The sequence below is a fragment of the Ambystoma mexicanum genome, chromosome 13, assembly GCF_040938575.1.
Source record: "Ambystoma mexicanum isolate Mex_15411 chromosome 13, UKY_AmexF1_1, whole genome shotgun sequence".
NCBI classification, from domain to species: Eukaryota; Metazoa; Chordata; class Amphibia; order Caudata; family Ambystomatidae; genus Ambystoma; species Ambystoma mexicanum.
In genome coordinates, this window is record NC_090938.1 from 467,077,585 (window position 1) to 467,100,253 (window position 22,669).

General features: G+C 45.2%; 1 protein-coding gene across 1 annotated transcript in view; it reads left to right on the forward strand.

Moving 5' to 3' along the window:
* CRHR1 (corticotropin releasing hormone receptor 1) overlaps nt 1-22,669 on the forward strand; it is a 2,003,326-nt gene that overhangs the window by 566,681 nt on the left and 1,413,976 nt on the right. The gene's annotated exons all lie outside the window — the stretch shown is intronic.

A 22,669-nucleotide genomic window follows, 5' to 3' on the forward strand; every position in this document is an offset into this window, starting at 1 on the left:
ATATGGGTCTAGTTATCATTTGGTGAGGTAGTAGTACTCTTGATCATTGTTTCTGTTGGAGTATTTTCCTGGATGTTGTCAATTTCATAACTGTTAGAAATGTTGGAAACAAAGGTGGAGTCCAAAGTGCTAGATATAGCAGACTCATTTTTACCAGATGTATTGGAAAGCATTATGAGTACAGTAAAAAAAAACAGCAGTAATGTGCCATTAATTCCATTATCTCCGTATTACCCACTGCCGTACGATAGGTTTGACGGTGAAGTGAACATTTTTCTCCAGCAACACACATGGGGGGAAATTAGCCACCTTTGTGCCACAAATCAGCAGAATCAGCTCAATTACTGCAAGGAGCAATTCCACCAACATTCACGTGTAGCCCTATGGACTCCAAGAAATGGGGATATACTTACCCTTCCACCACCTGTAATCAGGAAATATGCTTGACCAAGTGGCAGTAACAGTAAATCCATTTGGTGGTATTTTGGCTGATTACCTTAACGGTACCTTAACTCCAGTACAGTGATTTTTCACAATCCAGGTGTAAAGGCCTCCTGTCTTCACGATTTGGACTTCTTTTTACGCATGGGCTTTTTTAGTTTCACATAATTCATAGCCATCATCCTCTTATTCAAAAAGGGTTAAGCCTTCAGAGTCAGGAATCACAAAGCGTTCTGGCTTATTTGAACACCCGGTACCTGAGATTTGTCTTGTTCTGGTTCTTTTTTCCCCGCGTGTTCTATGTTTCACGTGCCTAATTCGCACACCGCGTTGCATGGTAGCAGAACCGTTACAAGGGTCGGGTTCAGCATTTTGCTCAGATACATGTTCGGTAAAATACTACAGTCACACTTAGGAAACGCACAGTTTCTTTGTTAAAAAAGATGATTCGAGTGAGCGCATGTCTCTAGCTTGGCTTCCAAGCATATGTGAGTGCACTGTGTCATGCTAAAAAACACATGTTGGGCCACATAAAGAGTACAACAGAGACTAACGTGTTCAGCTACAATCTCAAGGCCTCAGCCAGATTTAAGGAAAAACGTCAGTGATCGGGTACTATCCACTTGTTTGTCCTCCTTAATTATCAAGTTTTGAATCCTGAGCAGGGGGTGTGCTTATCAGTCTCTCCATGGCGCAGTAACCAAAAGCGCCAAACCAAATCACAACTGCATTTACTCTGCACTTCCTCTGCTCACTGTCGCTCTCATGCTTGCGCCTGCGCTTCCCGAGCGTGCTGAGTTTTGAATCCTTGTAGTGTTCTATGTTCATTCTTCACCCTTTTATTGCGCTGCATTTTCTTGCGCACCAATCTTTTTACACCACTCCACCTTACCCCTTATATGCCCCCGCCCCATATGTTTTTATTTTTATTTCGGCAACACATTTTTGGCAAAAAGTGGCGTGAACAAAACAGTGATTATTGATCGTCGTACTCTGAGCAGGAGGTGAAGCATTGCAGTCTCTCCACATCTCTAATAACCAAAAGCTCCAAACCTTATGGCAAGTGCATTTACTCTACACTTCCCCTGCTCACATTCCTGCTCGCAGTTTGTGCAGCGTGCCGAGTTTTGAATCCTGAGCAAGGGGCTGTGGCTTAACAGTTTCTCCACGGCTCTAGTAACTAAAAGAGCCTAATCTTTCAGGCACTCCTCGTCTCCTAAAATCCTGGTCAGTGTTCATCACATCATCAGGGAGGCAGTGTCCGCTTGCAGCCTGTGCAGCTGTTTTAAATCAGTGTCACTTTGTCCTGCAAGTTCTTCTTGTAGCTGTGGTTTGCCTTTGTCCCAGCATAATCAACTATATGCATCGTGTGATCAGTTATTACGCCTCCGTTGAGATTTCACAATGCCTGCTGCTCGATCCAGCACAGAGCAGGATTCCAGCAGCCGCCGAAGCCCTGGTAATCTTTATATAAATTCCTTTCTTGAAAAATCGCTTTCTGTGACACCTTAAATCCATTCGCTGATAAGGAACTGTTTATAGCAGTATGTGTATTTTGGGCGCTGCTGAAGCTTAACACATGAGAGCAAGAATCGGCATGTCCTTGCCTATTTTAAAGCAGAAAACATAAACGTTATTAAATGCATTGTAATACACCTCTTACATTATTTTTATACAATAAATTAGGCGCTGCGTATTATTATTTTTTTTTTTTAAATCCAAACAGATTCTACATTGATTATATGTAATAGCAGCTTGAAGGTATCTTGCATTCCATTAAGCAAGATGCCAGGTACTAAAAGTGATAGCAGTGTGTGATGCCATGTAACATACGAAAGAAAATATCCCCTTTCGTTCGTAGAAAGGATATAGCAGGTCACCTTGGAGTTGTGTGACCAGATAAAGGAACTGGACCTTTGGGCTCATACTTCTATTTGGTCACAGAACGACTCTGTGAGATTGCAGTGTCCTCTTGACATACGGTAGGGGGTACTTTATCCCATATTTAGGAAACATACATTTTCAGCGTATCAAGAACATTCAAAAGTGTTGTAAGGATCCAAAAAAGGTCAGCAACGTTGTTACAGAAGTCCTTTAATACATGGCATTGAAGGTGGGATTCCCAAGTCTGGTTAAACCCTCTGCTAAGAGCTTTGTCTCCAATGAATTCCCGGAAGGCAAATTCTCAAACTGTTTGGCCGCTTCTCAAGTTAGTGTCAGGATTGCAAACTCCTTCACTTTGCAGTGTTATGGGGAACAGAGAATGAACATGGCAGAGCTGTGTCAGAGGAACATGTGAGCCACATTCAATGCAATCTGACCTCCGGTGGTACCCTTGTCTTAGTCTTAGAAACTTTGGGCTTTCCCAGTCCTTGTGATGTCCTGACTATTGTTTTCTGATCATTTGTAAACGTCATTTCCACCTGCAACAGAATTAGTGTGAACCATGGGAAGAATGTGGTGATGTAATGTACTGAAGAATAGCGAGGGAGCTATGCGTACACGTATTGTTTATAATTGGTTTGTAGCACCACGTTTCCCTGCACTTGCACGATCTCAGTGTCACCTGGCCTAGTAAGATCGCTGTCTGTCTTCCCTCTGTCCCCCTCCCTTTCCTCGTCACGCCTTGAAACACTTGTGTATAGGCGCGTTATAAATTCCATATCATATCATATCATAACATGTTGCATTTCTGCTTGCATGTGCAATCACTTGTCTCAAAAACCTTCATTATAGATCTGTCCTTGTCCTTCTCTTTCACCCCAGTCCTTCTCCTTAGTCCTAGCCTTTTTCCTTGAACCCAGTCCTCCTGCTTTGTCTTAGTTTTGTCTTAGCGCTCATGCCTTTTTTCTTTTCTTTGTCCTAGTCCTTTTTTCTTTTATAATGAAATGTCATCATAGCCCTTCTTCGTTGGTCTTGTCTTTCACCTATTTCAAACTCATTTTCTTGTTTGCTTTAGTCCTTCCTCTCTTCTAGTTCATTGTCCTTCATCCTTCAACCATTTCCTTCTCCTTCCTATATCTATAATTTTCACTTGTCCCTCCTCCCTTCTCTATATTCTCTCTTTGCCAATCTCCCTCCTTCTTTCTTTTTTTTTACAATCTTTGCCTGCCACCTCTTTTGTCCAAGTCATTCTCCTCCTTTGTCCAAGTCATTCTCCTCCTTTGTCCTAGTCCTTCTCTAACTGTATCCTAATCCTTCATCGTAGTCCTTCTCCAACAACGTTCTTCATCCTTGCCCTTCATCCTAGTGTTTCTTGTTCGCTTTGCTTCATCCTTCATCTTAGTCCTTTTCCTTCATCCTAGTCCTTTTCAAACCTCATCCTTCATCCTAGTCCTTCTCAATCTTCACCCATCACCCATCATCAAAATCCTTCTTCTTTTTTCCTCCTTTATCCTAATCCTTTTCCCTCATCGTCCTAATCCCTTGTCCTTTGCCTTAGTCTTTCTCCTTCATCCTTCTTCCTTCATCTTAGACCTTCCCCGTCATTGTACTTCTCTTTCATCCTAGCCCTTCAACCTCTGACATAGACGAAGTTCTTAATCCTAATCAAGCTGTTTACTATGCACAGTCTCTCAGACAGTTAGTCTCCCCCTCTGGCCCTTTTATCACTCCATCTAACTTCTTCTTTCCTCCTTGTAAGAGGATTCAATTCAGCACTACAGCCAAGTTAACGCCTAGTCTAGAATACTGAATGAAAACCCTTATTGATATATCTTTAGGTCCAGTTCATGCGTCCTGGATGACTACCCTTGTATAACACCCCTCTCTTGGAATCCCCCTGACCCCACTGAGCCAAGAAGTAGTTCTGTTTTGCAAGTTTAAAAGGTTTATTTGATAAATTAAAATATATATATCACACTTTATAATAAATTAATATTTGAATAGCACACTGGTAAATAGGAACAAAAGAAGAAGGTGGTACAAAATGCTTTATGGAGTTCAAATGGATGCAAGGTTGAATGAATGAAATGCAGTATAGAAATACTCAATATGATTTCAACAAAACAATGTAATCACTTTTCTCTGGCAATCCCCTCCCCCCCTTGATGCAAGGCAAGGAAATGGAAGGAAAACACACAGTTCTCAGAAATGCAATCAATGTAATCAGTTCAATCCAGCAAGCTTAGACAACAGAAAACAGATAGGAGTTTTGAAAACACAGGCCCAAATGCTTTGATATGTGCTAGCAATGGATGAGAAATATGCTAAACGCTTTTAATTCCCTTACAGAGGTTCAGGGTGAGTGGTATCTAGTTAATATTAGTCCAGGCTCACACTAGCAATGATGCAGGGATAGTTAGCAGGTTAAACGAATTTCTGGCCAATGGAAAGCAAACAGCAGCAGTTTTTACATGTGAAGAAATTGCAAATCGCGGTAAAATTCGCGGATGCGCCGAGCGCTATTACAAAGGAACCGCAAGGACTATCTCTACCGTTTTGGGGTCCTAGAAAAGCCTGGGATCTCAGCTTCCAAATGAAAGTTATTGCAAGTCTCTAGCCCAAACGGTTGCGGAGATATGAGTAATTTAGTAAAGGTCGTTTTTGGTTTTGTAAATTTTAAACGCACACTTTTTCAAATGACAAGTGACAAATTTTTGCAGCTAGAATGACAGGTGACAGCTAGGAGGCAGTTCTACTTAGGTTAAATAGATTGAATTAGATGAATTTAAACTAAGAGATGTGTTCTGAGTTTTGCTAAGTACTCACAAGAGATTTTGAACAGGAAAGCGACTTGGTCACGGACTTCAGTCTGGTCAGGTCTTTCCGGGTTCTGCTCACAGCGCCTGGCCTCTGGAACTGCTCACAGGGGTCTGGTCTCTGCTAGGCACCGGTTCTTTGGGTCTCTCTGCTCTGGATAGATTGAAGTCTCTAGTTTGGCTTTCTGGAGTTTGATGGAGGTAAGTATGGATTTTTCCGGCAGAGCTTTCAGCGGCAGATGAAAAATGAATGTCTCTATCTGTCCTGTCTGTCTGCTTTTATGTGTTTAGAATGTGGGTGTGTTCTAGCATCACTGACCCTACCTCTCTCTCAGCTTCTAATTGGTCAAACTTTCATCCCTTACTTGATTGGGGGAATGAAATGAAGTGTCATCATGATGAGGTCTGTTTATGATACAGAGAACCCACCCCTGTCAACTTTACACACAATCTATATCTGACCTAAAAACATATTTGCACAGGTACACATTTGTTTAAAATTACATCTACATGGTGTGGCTGAATTTAGCCATGTCTATGTCCAAATCTGCTCATTCTCGGAGCTTGCATTCAAAGAGTGTACATAATTGACTTTTTAACTGCTTTTTCAATTTCCGACATGGACCCAACTTTACATACATGTGTGCAGGGGGTAGGGACATTAACTGATGAAGTTTCAGATTTTTAACATGCACACATTTAGAGTAATATCCACTTTTCCGCTAAAACCCCCCTGAGCATACCACCGGTTCCTACCACGTCTTAAACTGTGGGCAGAAAAATCACAAGAATTATGGTGTCATTTATAAAATTTTCACATGTCCGCTCTATGAGTTATTCATCTTTTTAAAGTTATGTTCTGGCTCCAAAGGGGTGTGGTTTACCCTCAGCACAAGGTTGAATTTCTGGTTCTTTCCAGTTCTGCCAAGCCAGCTTGCTCTCACAGGCAGTGCTCCTCCCAGCTTCTCCAGGAGGAAGCCACTTTTTACGACGTCTGTAATAAAAAACCTTTGCCTGAGTGGAGAGGGCTTTGTTCACTCTCTGGCAGAGCACAGGAAATTCAATTATCAGATAGATGGCATATCCTTAGCCTGGGCAGCAAAAGGAAGGTTGGCCTGGGAACACAGTGGTGACTCAAGTTTCACTGCTGATGAGTAGTTGCTAGGCAAAATCAAGTTCCTTAAGCCAGACCTTCAGCTAACTTTTTGTTGCTTTTAAAATAACTTGTAATTTTACACATGCAGCTAGAATGCTGATTCTAAGTGCAAAACTATGACATTTCAACAGTTACAAAGGCATGTGACACCAAACATAGGTCACTCATTTAATTTAACATTTTCGATTTTAGTGTCTTTAAATCCAGTGCAACTTAAACTGCTGCAATCCACAGCTCAGCCAGTCTTGTTATAAACCTTGTCTTATGATCTTCATTTCCCAGATTCTGTAGGCACACAAAACTCCATTCTGCCAATGTCTGCTGGTGTTCAGTAAATATTTTGCACATGTTGCACTGTTAGAAATAGGCATTTTGACTTGCCTTCAGAAACACACAGAGTGGTTTTAAAACGCCGGCTTTTGGATAGTGGTGAGTACTGGTACTGCACCCATTTTTGGGATTTAAGAAATGAATTCCCCACAATTCTAGGTTGCATTTGGCAATCAGCATTGCCATTCCCAATGGTTTCAGACTACTGTGCGGGTAGTCCAATGGTGGTTTTAAAGCGCTTTGAAGCTAACCGGCGCTACTGTTTTTCCTTTGGCAACCCATTTCCCTCATGGCAACCCGGCCTTTCATTCTCGCACTGGTGGGTGGCAAGTGAGGCAACCATTTTGGTGGGCGCACAAACTGCGCAGCTTTCCTGGATTTCAGCGCACATGTGGGTTTTCCGCCATCTTGAATTTTCTAAGCCCACAGCACCAAATGTTGTAGCAGGGTAGCTTAAACGTGGGTCAGGACACCCAACAAGTCCCCCCCACGCGACTGCACTTTGAATTTGAGTCGATGGGGAGTCGCGTGCACAAGGGTTTTGACCCATGCACCGGTCTGTCCGCATAATCTTCTTCCTCTTCTGTAGATGACACAGTTCAGCATCTTCTTCTCCATCCGGTACTGATCGATCGGTTCTCCTCGCCGGTCCTGATGGGAGTATTGGGCGGTCCACTGGGCCCATTGGATCTCCGTTCCCGGTCTCCGGATCGTCCTTCTTGGTCATCCTTCATGGTTTCATCTCTCCTAGGATGATAAAGCAAAAGCGGCAATATCTACTCATAGACGTTTTTCCACCACTGTTGAGGTAGTGGGGCAGCATATGCATTTTATCATAACGAAACATTACATTCTTATTTTGAGAAAAAAAAACAGTATAACTAAGAGACAGTTTCATGCAAATCACAATATTTTAGAGACTAGATGTGGTATGTTTTATGGTTGGAACTGAATTAGTCTGATACAGTACCCGCTAGGATTCCATAGGATTCCTCCAGTTGTTGCAGAGTGTGCCTGGGATGGCAACATTTCAACTGGTTTATGTGGACCCACTTGTCTTCCCCCTCTGCCGAACCGCCTTTGGGGATGCGGATCTTGTAGGCCACAGGGGAGATCTTATCGACGATCTCAAAGGGTCCCTTCCATGTAGGCAAAAATTTGCGCTGCTTGGCCTGGTTCCTTTGGAAGTTGTATAGATAGACCCGGTCTCCCACCTGATATTCCTTCCTGGAAGTTTTCAGGTCATAATGGGTCTTCATGCTATCAGCCGATCTTTCTAGATTCCGCTGAGCATAAGCAAAAGCATGTTGAAGGTGTTTCCTTAAATTCTCTACATACTCATGAGTAGTGGAGGCATTTATCAGTGTCTGCTCTTGGGTCCTATAGAGCAAATGCTGAGGAAGCACCATCTTGCGCCCAGTCATCAACTCAAATGGTGACATTTTGGTTGCAGATGAAGGGGTAGATCTGATGGCCATTAGGACCAGAGGTAATCGGATATCCCAACTTGGCCCAGAATCTGCCACAAACTTCTTTAATATGCTCACAATTGTCCGGTTATATCTCTCTACTGCCCCAGAAGAAGCTGGTCTATAAGCAATATGCAGCTTTCTCTTGACCCCCAGTATCTCCCACATCTTTGTCATTACTTCACTGGTGAAGTGGCTACCTCTGTCTGACTCAATCCTTTGAGGTAGACCAAAACGGGAAAAGATGTGGTTAATCATCAAGGCAGCTGCAGTTTCTGCCTTGCAGTTTGGGGCTGGGAGACATTCCACCCACTTGGTAAACAAGCATGTCACAGTCAACATGTACTTATTCCCCCTAGCCGAGCGAATCACAGGGCCTACAAAGTCGATTTGTAAATCTGACCATGGCAGGGTCATTCCCCTCTTTTGTAAAGGCGCCCGGTGCGTGAGGGATGATGGCTGAAATTGTGCACACACAAGACACCCCTTCAAGTATTGGTCGAGGTCCTGCCCCATGTGTGGCCAGTATGCAACCTCTCTTAAGATTTCCAATGTTGTGTGAAACCCCCTATGACCGGCGGTGGCCGCATCATGGGCGTGACTTAACATCAGGCTTCGGAATGAGGTAGGAACCACCCACTGATCGTGGCCAGCTTTGGATTTCCTTACCAACAACCCGTCTTGGATCCGGAACATTTTGGGACATTTCATCAACACTCTTAGGTCCTCTTTCCCAATGTAATCGGTATCCGTCAGGGGAAAGTTCTCAGGGTCCTCAAGGTGCTGGTAAAATTTACCAATTATTGGATCCCCCTTCTGAGCAGTAATCAAATCAGCATCAGGGGTCTCCTTACTCCATTGTGCAATTGAGAGGTTGTTGTGAGCATTTGTCTGGGACCTAGTGATGGCAGTGACCTGGATTTCCCCCAACAGGGACTCAATCTCAATTAGATCCCCTTGGATGGCCCCGGTTTTGGCCAGCTGATCAGCTAAGTCATTTCCAGTTTTGTCTGGTCCCTCTACTTTGGAATGACCCTTGATCTTCTTCCAATAGATGGTCATCTCATTCGAGGTGACCAGATCATCAATGTTTTGGATCAACTTCCCATGTTTCAAGGGTTTGTTGTTAGCACATAACATGCCTCTGGTTTTCCAATTAACCAGGTGCTCCACGAACCCGTTCCGTACATAATCCGAATCTGTGATTATGACCAGTTCGTGGAGTTGATGCTGGACAGCAGTGAGGATGGCCTGATGCACAGCCATCAATTCTGCCACCTGACTACTTCGGGGACCAATTTTGAATCCGGCGGAGGGTTCTGGGGACTCATTCACCCATGCATTCCCTACGCCGGCCACTAGTTCTTTCTCCCCGTTGTAGTCAACATGGTAAGAGCATCCATCCACATAGACAGTGGGCATTCCCTCACACTTGTCTTCTTCAAAGACTTTGTGTGGGGAATTAAGGTATGCCTCCATGTTGTCCTTTATTTTTAGACTTTCGTCCTCGAGACAGTTTTCTCTGGCACAATCATGCAAGTCAGCCAGACCTTGCGCGAGGGGACTCTTCTTGTTTTGGCCATATCTGACCTCCACAGGAAAGCCTTGCATTGACAGAATCCAGGAAGTAATTCGGGAATTACTCACATTTCCGGCCCGGATTCTGTCACTTTGGAGATATTGCAGAGGCTGGTGTGGAGTCTCCACTATGATGTGTTCCCCCTGGATAAACGGGCGGTAATTCTTCAATGCCCACACCGTTGCCAGGAGTGCCTTCTCACAATCGTTGAATTTTTCCTCCACAGAGGATAAAGTTTTGCTCGCATAGGAGATTACTTTATTGACCTTGTCATGCTTTTGATATAATACTGCCGTCAAGCACGTATTAGAGAACCCCGTCTCCAGGAAGAACTCCTTGTTTCTGACAGGGTAAGCTAGGCAAGGCGCTTGTGAGAGGCTTCTTTTGAGTTGTTTTACTGCCTCGGCTTGTTCTGGACCCCATTCCCACTTGACCCCCCCCTTCAGGAGATGAATCAGGGGTCTGGTGATCTCTGCGTAGCCCTCAATGAACTTTCTGCTGTAATTAGTCAGTCCAAGGAGGCTCCTTAGTTCCCGCAGAGTTGTGGGGTCTTTCAGTTTCTGAAGTGCTTCCACTTTCTTTTCCTGGGGACAAAGACCCTGAGGAGTAATCTCATGCCCCAAGAAGTTAACACGGGTTTTACACCATTGTGCTTTCTGAAAGGAAAGTTTTGCTCCGGCAGCCCTCAACTGTGTCAGAACATAACGGATCTCCGCTATGTGTTCCTCCAAAGATGAACTTTTGATGAGGACATCATCTACATAAGCCAGGTTACCCCTTGCACCCAAGTCAGGCATGGCCTTGTGTAGAAAAATGTTGAATTCATTGCCGGAGTTGAGGTATCCGAAGGGAGTCCGGGTCCAGGTGTACTGCTGGCCCCCAAAGGTAAAAGCCAGCTTGTATTGGTCCTCCCTACTGACAGGCACAGTCCAGTATCCATTGGTCAGGTCTATTGCTGTGAATACCTGTGACCCCTGGATCTGGGCCAGCCCTTGGTCAATGTAGGGCAGAGGCCATCGGGAAGTATGGACCCGTTTATTGAGCTCCCTGAGGTCGGCGCAGAGTCTCCACTGGCCGTTTGGCTTCAATATCCCCAGCACCGGATTATTGAAGGTGCTGTGGACTGGACGGATTATTCCCCGGGACTCAAGGTTCTTAATTATTTCTGTAAGGGACTCCATTGATGCGAGAGGCAAGCGATATTGCTTCACAAACACTGGAGTCATGCCAGGGTCCGTGGGGATTGTTGTGGTGTGGATGTCGGTGCGACCACAGTCATATGAGTCTACCGCAAAGAGATCTTGGAAATCCAAGAAAACTTGTTTCAACTTTTGCCTTTGTTCCAGAGTCACACAGGCATCAGCTAGGTTAACTCTCTCTTCCACCATCTGCCTGAAGCCCGGGAAGACTTCTGGTTTGGCTATCTCCGCGGCCTCCTCCAGCTGGGTGGAGAAGTCCCTGGTCAGAGTGCTGATTTGGACCGGAGGCTTCAGGTGGGAAAGGCAGCCCTCATGGACCTGGAAAATCACCTCATCCCTCCTGAAGTCACACGTCACATCTTCCTTACCATAGGGGCAGGAAGTGTACACCAGGAAGTTCCCCCCATGCCGGGTGAAAATCCTGTCTGGTGTTGTATTGTCATCACTGTCACTGTCAAAACAGTCCTTGGGGATTGGTCCTAACAGTTCGTTACCTAAATCCATGGAAAAATGTCGGTCATCAACCGCCATTCCAATAATGGTGCCTGCGGCTAGAGTAACACTCTTTAAGTCGCTGTTATCCACCTCTATTGGAATGGTGTCATGTTCTATGTTGACTAATGGTGTTGGGTTTACCCCCAACCCTTGCTGTTGGAGAGAAGCATTTAGATGTATGTAAGCATCAGGGTTTTTCAACTCTTGTCCCCTTTTAACTTTCACTTCCAGGGAGAATTGTCGGGTCCTTTCTGGGATGGTGACTTCCTCTTTAACCTGAATTTCAACTGCATAAGGTAGCAATTGAGCTGACCTAAATGCTTTTTCTGGATCATCAAAGCCCATGGGATTATCCGCTAATCGGGACCAAGCTTTGAAGTTTATTAGGTCCAAACTAATGGCAAAGCGATTGAGAATGTCACTGCCTAAGTAAAAGGCGGCAGGGACGTCTCGCACGACCCAACAATTATGGACTATGCTCTTGTTGCCAATGGAGATTTTGAGCATACACCTGCTTGGCAGGAGATGTTTGGAATTAGGTGCTTCCAGGTCCATTTCCCATTTGTCTATCAGTTTGAAGGTGGGAATGGCTGGTTCTTTTGGGAGTTGGCGAAACATGGCTTCGCTGATGAAGCTCTTACCGTTGTTCACACACACTCGAGCGAGAACAGAGTCCTTCCCATCATTTAACTGAACAGGGATGAACAACTGCTCTCCAATTTGCTGAATATCAGCCAGGCTCTGAGCTGATTTCACATCTTTCTGGACTATAGGAGTGGGAGTTTCAGATTGTGGATTGGTATAGAATTTCAGAGTGTTTCCTTCCAGCGTGGAGTACCACTTTAGACTGGAAGGAAGGTTGATTTTCAGAAATAGAGAGGACCCCCCATCACCAGTCTGTTGTCCTACTGCTATTACTGTCACGTCTGGAATTTGGCTATTCTGGAAGTGAAATTCTACTTGGTCAGATTTTTGTTCAACCATGTGGCATGTGCCGTTTAAACTAACATGGTTGGCACTCTGTTTTAATTTTATTGGTCGGCTAGTCTGGGTCCAGAGGACCTTGTTTACGCAATCTATTAGGGGTGACAACCTTCTCAGGAGGTCATTCCCTAGTAAACAAGGGGTGCCCTCTGGGGTCACAACTATGACCGGGTGTTTCAACTTGTGTCGCCCGATCTTAATGTCCAAGTCTGCCGTCCCCTCGACGGGAATTTCCTTCCCGTCAAAGTTCTGCAGTTGTCCAGGAAGAGAGGTGAGAGGAATTTGGTAATTCTCTCCCCTTCCTGCATTCAGTTCGTCAAAGGCCCTTCTGGACAGAAGGGTAGCTTGAGATCCAGTGTCCACCAGTGCTGAGATTGTACCCTGCCCCTGTACTTGTACCGGGGCATAATATCTTCCCTCCTTCTCCTCAAGGGGGCACAGATAATGTACATTTTTGGACAACTGGTGGGCTAATTTTCTGGTTTTGGACATCGCTAGCGAGGAGATTTGGGCAGAATTCTGTGGAGAGTCTTGGGAATCTGAAAGAAAAAATTTGCAACTGGAGATCAGAGCCATTGTGGGTTCCCCTGGCTCCGTTTCTGGGCTGCCCCCCCCTTTTTGGAGGCAGTCCCCAGGATGGGTTTGAACCAGGGGATTTTCTTGCTGTTGGTTCTGGGATGAGATGGTGGGCGGCGGTAGCTCAGTCTCCACATCTCCCCAGTCTGGATTTGCATCCCTAGGGACCCATTTTTCTTTGGGAGGAGTTCCCCCCTCTCTGAAGGAGAAGATCCTTTTCCCAGGATCCTCTGAGGATCCCTCTCCCTCAAATTGGAAGATCTGTACCTCCTCCTCAAATTGAGTCTGTTTGGGTCTTTTGTTTCTCCTACCCCCCCTCTGCTCCTTAGGAGGCAGACTTTCAGGGGCAAGAGATTTTGTTTCCGGTTCCTGGGTTTCCAGGGGCTGTTTACAAGTGAGGAAGGAAGCTACCTCCAAGGCTTTACACCCCCCTTCCCTTTGTGCCTCCTCCCTGGGAACCGGTGATTTATCGGGGTGCTGCCCCCGTCATTGTTCTGGAGCACCAGGTCCAGAGTTGGGTGCGTTCTGCGCCGGCATGCTGATCTGAGGGTTCTGCTGTGCCCTCAGTATATGACCCATATCCCGCGCCATGTTTTGAACCTGGCGCTCTAACTGGGAAACCCGCTCAGGCTGATACGGGGCCCTGTTTTCTCCCCTGGGCTGATCCCGGGAAGGGTAGCTGTCCCTCCTCTGGTAGTACCCCTGGTTGGGAAGATTTTGGTACCCCTCCACCCTTGGCCTCCCCTCTCCCGGATTCAGTGGTCTGGGCTCAGGGAATTGAGGAAAGAAGGATGGATGATTTTGGGGTTGGAAGTCGGGTGGATATCTGGGGAAAAAGTTCTGCCCAGGGTTTGGTAAATTTCTGCCCTCCTGTGGGAAGTTTGGAGGGAAGTTCCCTGGGTTAGGTGCTTGTCTGGATCCCCCCCCTTGGGCTGGAGGAGTCCACACATAACCCAGGATGGGTCGATTACCTTTGTAGCGAGGACTTACATAGTCAGGAGAGCGAGGGACCCCATTTGTGGGGCTGCCTCCCTGGCTCCCTGTCTGCGACTGGCCCGAGGACCTTCTGGGCCTAGCATTATTAGGTGCAGGTAGGTTTTTAGGCCCCCCCATCTCCAAATCCAAAACGGGGGTGACCTTTACCTCTGCCACCTTGGCAGCAGCAGGGGTGCTGTTGGCTTTGGGGTTTTTCTGGGCATTGCTTTTATTTTCTATGGGCTTCTGCACCTCATAGATGCGGGTAGCCTGTTCAATGACCCAGTCTAAAGATCTTTTCTCGTGAAAATCCCTCACGAGCTGGGTCATGATATATTTGGGCAAGGCATGGAAAAACGTGTTTATAAATTCACGGCTATCCGTGCGCACCCTTCTTGTGGTCTGTGCAAAAGCCCGCTTTAACTCCTGCACAAATTCTTGTGGGGCCTGATCCTCCCCACATTGCAAATTGTAGGCTGCCTTGCGAGCCTCTTGAGGATTTCTGTGAACAGAAAAATGTTTCAGGATGGCCGCCTTATAGGTGGACCATCTTAAATGATTTTGGTCCTCCAGCCCCGCAAAGAAACTGGAGTATTCCGGGGAGAAGGTCCACTTTACATATTGAATGCAGCTTTGGCTGTCCTTCAAATGGAAAGTCTCCATCATTTGTTCAAACAACTCTAAGTGCTCCCAAACAGAATACTTAGCGTTCTTATGGTAAGGCGTGATGACGCTCCTGATCGCCTTAATCTGCTTTAAGGGGTCCTTGAGCAAGGCCCTTTTTGCCTTATTGGCCTTTTTGGTTCGGGTAACCCTTGTCCATTCTTCGTCGGACTCAGAGGCACTGCTCCCAGAGGTTCCCGTCTGTTCTTCCAGGTTTTCCCGGATTCTGCGAGCCTGGGAATGGCTGGCAGAATGTGGGGACCTGGTCTCCTGTGTCCTGCGCAGTTCAGAGGAGTCTTCAGATTCCTCCTTGCTGTCAGGATTTGATGGGTACCCCCTCCACTGACCTAACTGGGCAGAGGTTTTCAGGATGCCCTTAATGGGCCTACTCTCCTGGGGTTCCCCACTGAACTGTATTGTACTTGGGTGCCCATACCCGGATGCCCACCCCTCCATTCCTGGATGGTACTGGCCTATGAGCCCCATACTCTTAGCTGGATAGTAATCTGCCATCCCTGTGGCCCTGTGCTCATGTGCGCCAGGGGACACGGGGGTGGTAGAGTCCAGGGACTGGGGAAGATGAAGGCCCCTGGTGTTAGGGCTCCTGCGGTTATGGTCAGGAGTCTCTCTTTCCCAGCGGACCTCATCTCTATCCGCCCCTGCTCCCTGTTGCAATGCAAGAGCCTGCATTTGTGCTTTCAGTTCCTCTGTTAAGGCCTTACTCGACTCTATCAGTTTCTCCTGCATCGCTACCTGTTGCTGGAGCCTATCATTGTGTTGACAGAGGGCCTCATTCTCCCTCTGTGCTTCCTGGTTGGTCCTGGAGAACTGGGCCAGTCTTTGCTGCAGGAGGTTTACCTCCTGGGCAATGTCCCTATTGGCCTGCTCCTTTCTTGCTAGAGCATCTTCCACCCTTCTGGTGTGCTCTACCAAGTTCTGGTTTTCTTTTTGGAGATCTCCCAGCCCCTGGAGGGCCAGGTGATTTTCTTCCATTTTCCTTTTTAAATGGCAGACTTCCTGGCCTAAGGCGTCTCTTTCCTGACTAAGAGCCTGCATTTGTGCCGCCAGGTCGTCCCTTTGCCTTTGGAAGGCACCAGCTTTTTGGCGCTCCTCATCAAACTCTGCCTGGGTATCCAGGTCTTTCAAGATCAGCTTGTTGCTCTCTACCTTCACTCTATCTAGATGACTTTGCAGGGTGGCTACCTGCTCCGTGCATGCCCTGTTAAAGTCTAATTGTTGCTCCAGCTTTTTCTGGCTCTGCAGTAAGGAGTCCAAACTGTCTTGGTGCTCCTTCTGCAGGGCCAGAAATCGGGTATCCTGGTCTGTCTTTTCCTGTTGTAGGATGCCCATATCCTCTTTTATTTTAATGATATATTGCCTACTATTATTTTCTGCCTCCTGGCTCCTCTGCAGCCTCTGCTCAGAAGAGTCCAGATCAGATTGGGCCTTCTGTAATGCCATCTGTTGCCTATTTGCCAGATTTTGGCTTTCAGCACATCTATCCTGCATGTCTCCCATATATAGGTACAGGTATGCTGCTATCCTGGCAATCTTATTGTGTTCCTCTTTGGCTTTAGGAGCCATATATAGTTCACTCAGGGCCACATGTAAGGGACCCTGATCTCTATATATATCTGACCCTGTTTCAGTGACCTGTTGTGTGATGGCCTGCAACCACACATCCTGGCCCTGTTCGGTCCATTCACCTCTCACAAATAGCTTATGCAAGAGGTGCTCTCTGGCTATTTTCATGTCTACTAAGGTCGTCATTCTAGAGATTGGTCTCTGTCCTGACTTACAGAAGTTTGTATTTTATTTTTGCAGAACAGAACTTTTCTTGGAGTGTCCCTTTTGAGGAATGCTTCACAGCGTAATGCAGCGTGGTGATCCGACTGGATGTATGTATCCCGTCAGTTAGCACACTGTATTAATCTGCACAAATGGTAAATCTAACCCAACGTCTCGGCTCGAGCCCCCACTTTGTAAGAGGATTCAATTCAGCACTACAGCCAAGTTAACGCCTAGTCTAGAATACTGAATGAAAACCCTTATTGATATATCTTTAGGTCCAGTTCATGCGTCCTGGATGACTACCCTTGTATAACACCCCTCTCTTGGAATCCCCCTGACCCCACTGAGCCAAGAAGTAGTTCTGTTTTGCAAGTTTAAAAGGTTTATTTGATAAATTAAAATATATATATCACACTTTATAATAAATTAATATTTGAATAGCACACTGGTAAATAGGAACAAAAGAAGAAGGTGGTACAAAATGCTTTATGGAGTTCAAATGGATGCAAGGTTGAATGAATGAAATGCAGTATAGAAATACTCAATATGATTTCAACAAAACAATGTAATCACTTTTCTCTGGCAATCCCCTCCCCCCCTTGATGCAAGGCAAGGAAATGGAAGGAAAACACACAGTTCTCAGAAATGCAATCAATGTAATCAGTTCAATCCAGCAAGCTTAGACAACAGAAAACAGATAGGAGTTTTGAAAACACAGGCCCAAATGCTTTGATATGTGCTAGCAATGGATGAGAAATATGCTAAACGCTTTTAATTCCCTTACAGAGGTTCAGGGTGAGTGGTATCTAGTTAATATTAGTCCAGGCTCACACTAGCAATGATGCAGGGATAGTTAGCAGGTTAAACGAATTTCTGGCCAATGGAAAGCAAACAGCAGCAGTTTTTACATGTGAAGAAATTGCAAATCGCGGTAAAATTCGCGGATGCGCCGAGCGCTATTACAAAGGAACCGCAAGGACTATCTCTACCGTTTTGGGGTCCTAGAAAAGCCTGGGATCTCAGCTTCCAAATGAAAGTTATTGCAAGTCTCTAGCCCAAACGGTTGCGGAGATATGAGTAATTTAGTAAAGGTCGTTTTTGGTTTTGTAAATTTTAAACGCACACTTTTTCAAATGACAAGTGACAAATTTTTGCAGCTAGAATGACAGGTGACAGCTAGGAGGCAGTTCTACTTAGGTTAAATAGATTGAATTAGATGAATTTAAACTAAGAGATGTGTTCTGAGTTTTGCTAAGTACTCACAAGAGATTTTGAACAGGAAAGCGACTTGGTCACGGACTTCAGTCTGGTCAGGTCTTTCCGGGTTCTGCTCACAGCGCCTGGCCTCTGGAACTGCTCACAGGGGTCTGGTCTCTGCTAGGCACCGGTTCTTTGGGTCTCTCTGCTCTGGATAGATTGAAGTCTCTAGTTTGGCTTTCTGGAGTTTGATGGAGGTAAGTATGGATTTTTCCGGCAGAGCTTTCAGCGGCAGATGAAAAATGAATGTCTCTATCTGTCCTGTCTGTCTGCTTTTATGTGTTTAGAATGTGGGTGTGTTCTAGCATCACTGACCCTACCTCTCTCTCAGCTTCTAATTGGTCAAACTTTCATCCCTTACTTGATTGGGGGAATGAAATGAAGTGTCATCATGATGAGGTCTGTTTATGATACAGAGAACCCACCCCTGTCAACTTTACACACAATCTATATCTGACCTAAAAACATATTTGCACAGGTACACATTTGTTTAAAATTACATCTACATGGTGTGGCTGAATTTAGCCATGTCTATGTCCAAATCTGCTCATTCTCGGAGCTTGCATTCAAAGAGTGTACATAATTGACTTTTTAACTGCTTTTTCAATTTCCGACATGGACCCAACTTTACATACATGTGTGCAGGGGGTAGGGACATTAACTGATGAAGTTTCAGATTTTTAACATGCACACATTTAGAGTAATATCCACTTTTCCGCTAAAACCCCCCTGAGCATACCACCGGTTCCTACCACGTCTTAAACTGTGGGCAGAAAAATCACAAGAATTATGGTGTCATTTATAAAATTTTCACATGTCCGCTCTATGAGTTATTCATCTTTTTAAAGTTATGTTCTGGCTCCAAAGGGGTGTGGTTTACCCTCAGCACAAGGTTGAATTTCTGGTTCTTTCCAGTTCTGCCAAGCCAGCTTGCTCTCACAGGCAGTGCTCCTCCCAGCTTCTCCAGGAGGAAGCCACTTTTTACGACGTCTGTAATAAAAAACCTTTGCCTGAGTGGAGAGGGCTTTGTTCACTCTCTGGCAGAGCACAGGAAATTCAATTATCAGATAGATGGCATATCCTTAGCCTGGGCAGCAAAAGGAAGGTTGGCCTGGGAACACAGTGGTGACTCAAGTTTCACTGCTGATGAGTAGTTGCTAGGCAAAATCAAGTTCCTTAAGCCAGACCTTCAGCTAACTTTTTGTTGCTTTTAAAATAACTTGTAATTTTACACATGCAGCTAGAATGCTGATTCTAAGTGCAAAACTATGACATTTCAACAGTTACAAAGGCATGTGACACCAAACATAGGTCACTCATTTAATTTAACATTTTCGATTTTAGTGTCTTTAAATCCAGTGCAACTTAAACTGCTGCAATCCACAGCTCAGCCAGTCTTGTTATAAACCTTGTCTTATGATCTTCATTTCCCAGATTCTGTAGGCACACAAAACTCCATTCTGCCAATGTCTGCTGGTGTTCAGTAAATATTTTGCACATGTTGCACTGTTAGAAATAGGCATTTTGACTTGCCTTCAGAAACACACAGAGTGGTTTTAAAACGCCGGCTTTTGGATAGTGGTGAGTACTGGTACTGCACCCATTTTTGGGATTTAAGAAATGAATTCCCCACAATTCTAGGTTGCATTTGGCAATCAGCATTGCCATTCCCAATGGTTTCAGACTACTGTGCGGGTAGTCCAATGGTGGTTTTAAAGCGCTTTGAAGCTAACCGGCGCTACTGTTTTTCCTTTGGCAACCCATTTCCCTCATGGCAACCCGGCCTTTCATTCTCGCACTGGTGGGTGGCAAGTGAGGCAACCATTTTGGTGGGCGCACAAACTGCGCAGCTTTCCTGGATTTCAGCGCACATGTGGGTTTTCCGCCATCTTGAATTTTCTAAGCCCACAGCACCAAATGTTGTAGCAGGGTAGCTTAAACGTGGGTCAGGACACCCAACATCCTCCATATGTTTCTCTGTATATGTAGTTCTCTCTCTCTCGCCCCCCTCTTTCTCTCTCTGTTTCCATTTTGCTTTTGCTTGATCTCTTTACATTTCTCTCACTGAGGATTCTGGTGCCATTAGGGTGAAAATGGTGCAGGAGAAAGTGAGGAAAGAATTATGGGCTGTATAATTAGTTGGTAAAAGGGTTGTACCCCAAAAGCATAACATGTGGTGCAATGTAAAGGAATGTTTCTCTATCTGCTGATGGATATTTTTTTAGTATTTCTACAGTTTGCTTGGTTGGGTGTTTTGGGGTATTCGTGGAACGTAACCTCTGCAGGGAAGGAGTGAGTAGAGCAGCTGCTGTAATTGCGCCAGAGGTCAATTGTGAAACATGAATGCTGCTCAAATGTTTTAGAGCCAGAAATGAATATATGGTCTTGACGCTATTGGATCCCCCTTACATTAGTTCTAACTCTATACGTACTTGAATGCTGATGCCGTGTTGCATGTGTATGGCCGCTGAACCTGTGTTGAGTCTTGGTACAGCACAATAGTCTCAGAGTGTTTGCAAATGATAGCTATCACGCGGCACCTGCCCTCCTAGACATGTTCTCATGTCATGCATGGCCCTGTTCTATTTGAGAGTGATGCAGTCCTACCTTGTGGCCCCGTAGTAGCATTATGCCATTCTGCTGCAAATCGTTTTTGGACCAGGATAACTGGGGCTTCATGGTGTGTTTTAATGTTATTGATTCTGGATTTTATAGAGATCCATAGCATTGTATTGGCAGGCCGGGTAAACTGCAGGCGTAGTTCCTCAGGATCCATTTAAAATGCAATTAGCCAGCAGAGGCTCAAAGCTCACGTAATAATATTGACACAATGACAACCCTTTGAGCTTAAATGATCTTTGAGCGGGGCCTGTTCTTTATGGTGATGAGAGCAGTTCATGCCTAAACATGTAACATGCAATGAACAACTGCGAAAGCCACAGCTATTTGCTTTTCCATTGCTCGTTCAACATGCTGTGTTAGTGCTCATTGCTTTTTGATATGGAATCGCTTTCTGACTTTTGAAGCTTGAAAATTAAATCTAAAAGACCCTCCGATTAAAGCGGATGTAATCCTAAATGTGTCCACACAGCCGATTCAAGTGGCGTGCACAGATAATGGATTCGCAAACTGTTTCATTTATTGTTTCAAAAACGCAGGTACTCAGTGCTTTCTGCGTGCTATTTGCTAATACAGCATGTCCGTTCTACAGTTACAGTCTCAGAGGCTTTTCTCGCTGAGCTCAGTAACGCACGCTGCGTCACGCGCCAGGGAGCATGCGTCATTTGTATTTTGGCTACACGCGCTCCATAAAACAGTTACTTAAAGAGCATTCTTATACAACAGCTTCAATCCGAAAAGTCAAACTATTTAAAATAGTTTGAAGATGACATCTCAATATTTGAAACAAAATCTTGGTACGAAATACCCTAGTGAGCAGGTGTATGAGTCATCTCCCAGAGGGATGGATGGCACTCTCATTGTAAACCTATATATATTTGTTTAAATTAGTATTTTTTTTAATGGCGAATAGGTTGTGATTTGGAAAGAAACACTGTCTATAGGGCTTATTGATGGCTGGAACAGCCCTATTGCTGGCTCTTCACAAGCCTCTGCAAAGTCACACTAGAATATTTACACTGGTCGCTGGCAGGGAAAGAGCTGAAAAGGCTAAATGGAGACATGGCAAGACTATCCCAGGCTGTAAGGCTGTCCATGAAAACATTGAGTGCAAAAAGTCTGTGGGAGAAAAAAAAACGAAGTTTATTTACATTAAAGAACTTTGTTTTTTTCTCCCGCTGACTTTTTACTTTTGTGTTTTTCATGTACATCCCCTTTTGGCAGCACACTTTGATGTGTTCCACTGACTTCCTGTTTCCCTGCAAGGCCAGTTCCCTTCAGTTACATGGTTGGGACCAGGTGCCACAGGATCCTTTTCTCAAATGTGTTTTTATTTTTTTATTTTATTGTATAGGGAGCGTTGGAGCACCCCTGCAAACCCCAGTGCCATTATAGCAAACAAGGGTGCAAGGGAGGCACCCGCAGCCCCTCGCTCCCCCTATTCGCTATAATAGCACCGTTTGGCATATTTGTTCTAAATTTTCTGCTATTCAGAATGTTCAGACAGCCCAAATTCGAGCAAATATGCTTTATGTTTTTTTTTCTATTCGAACATTTCTACGGATAACGTCTACACTGTCCTCCTCTTTCTCTGTGCCTCTTGGTCTGTGCTGATTGATGTTCAACCCCGGACTGCAAGGTGGAATGTCTGATGGAAATGGCCGCCGGCATGTTGTGACTCTGCACCCTAACCATCTATACCATGCCGCTGTCTCTGCATCCCCTTCTAACTATATGTGCTTCCTATATCTTGCCCATCATTTAGAATAGCCCAACTGCCAGTTCCTTTCCCTTCCCACATCTGCAATTTTCTCTTAGGTATATCTCTGTTTGTAAGCCCTACAAAATGGGCTCATCTGTATTGGGGCCCATGAGGGAATTGTGGGGTCAGATTTCAGAATGCGAACCTTGTCACTCCATGTCCTCAGAACCATCCTTAGAAATGCGGTGTCCCATCGCTAAATCTCTGGGAGTGATGGGTGGAACCGTGCTCACTGCTTTGCAGTTAATTGTGTCTGCGGCGCTGATCAATTCACTGGTTAAAATGAGTACCAGTGATGGTTGCTTAAGAAGGCAGGTTGATCAGTGGTAGAAGTGTACAAAAAGAAGTAGTGGAACTATGTTCCCTACTGGCCTGCACAGCTCTCCACAGACTCCATCGCCACGCCCCCTCCCATGCACAATAAAAAACCCAAAACACATGCACCTGATGTTTAAGGGAACGTCCAGTACAGTGCACTGAAAATGCAAGTTTCCACTTCTTCCTACACTTTTATTTTAAAACGAAACCATTCCGGAACGGTTTCTTTTTAAAATAAAAGTATAGGAATGTTGAAACGTAATTAAAAGAAGTAGAGAAGCACCGCTCCCGACCGCTCCCGCCCACTTCGACCACTGAGGTTGATAGACTCTTCGATTCCGTTGTCTCCACTAAC